The sequence below is a fragment of the Myotis davidii genome, unplaced genomic scaffold, assembly GCF_000327345.1.
Source record: "Myotis davidii unplaced genomic scaffold, ASM32734v1 scaffold148, whole genome shotgun sequence".
Taxonomy (NCBI): domain Eukaryota; kingdom Metazoa; phylum Chordata; class Mammalia; order Chiroptera; family Vespertilionidae; genus Myotis; species Myotis davidii.
Window position 1 is genome coordinate 2,718,775 of NW_006299479.1, and position 237 is coordinate 2,719,011.

A 237-nucleotide genomic window follows, 5' to 3' on the forward strand; every position below is an offset into this window, starting at 1 on the left:
TCACGAGCCGTAGTTTGCCTACCACTGGTAAAGGATCCAAATGGATTTCCCCTGTCCACATCGCACGTGTCCACGTCCATACGGAGAAATGAGACACAATCATATTGAGATAACAAACTTAACTAGATTTCTAGCAATCCATCGTTGTGTTTTGCTCCTTAGAGATGGGTGCATGTCAAGGAAAGCCATCTCTAGAGTGGGAGTCTCTCTGCCTGATTAGCACATGCAGGACAATGG